Raw genomic sequence first — 368 nt, forward strand, 5'->3', positions numbered from 1 at the left:
CCTTATGTTATGGTTGCTGAGGAAGTTGCACCCTGGTATAATCTGGATGATTTTGCTCAGGAACTACGAACAGTAGGGAATAGGGTCTTTTAAGATGTCAGCATTATATCGAGGAGGAAATTCGAAGGAGGCCTGCAGACAGGCCAAGGCAAGGCCTCCCTGTTTCGGTGGGAGATAGGCTATATATTAAGGCTATAGTTAAGCCAAGATTGAGTAAGAAAGTGCAACCGCTATACTCTGGCCCCTAGCGGACAAAAGAGTGTCAAAGGTCCATGTTGACAGGATAAAGAACTAGCGGACAAAAGAGTGTCAAAGGTCCATGTTGACAGGATAAAGAAGGAAGCTGTCTTCGGCAGGGCAGTTACAAC

This window comes from Penaeus monodon, unplaced genomic scaffold (assembly GCF_015228065.2).
Source record: "Penaeus monodon isolate SGIC_2016 unplaced genomic scaffold, NSTDA_Pmon_1 PmonScaffold_126, whole genome shotgun sequence".
Taxonomy (NCBI): Eukaryota; Metazoa; Arthropoda; class Malacostraca; order Decapoda; family Penaeidae; genus Penaeus; species Penaeus monodon.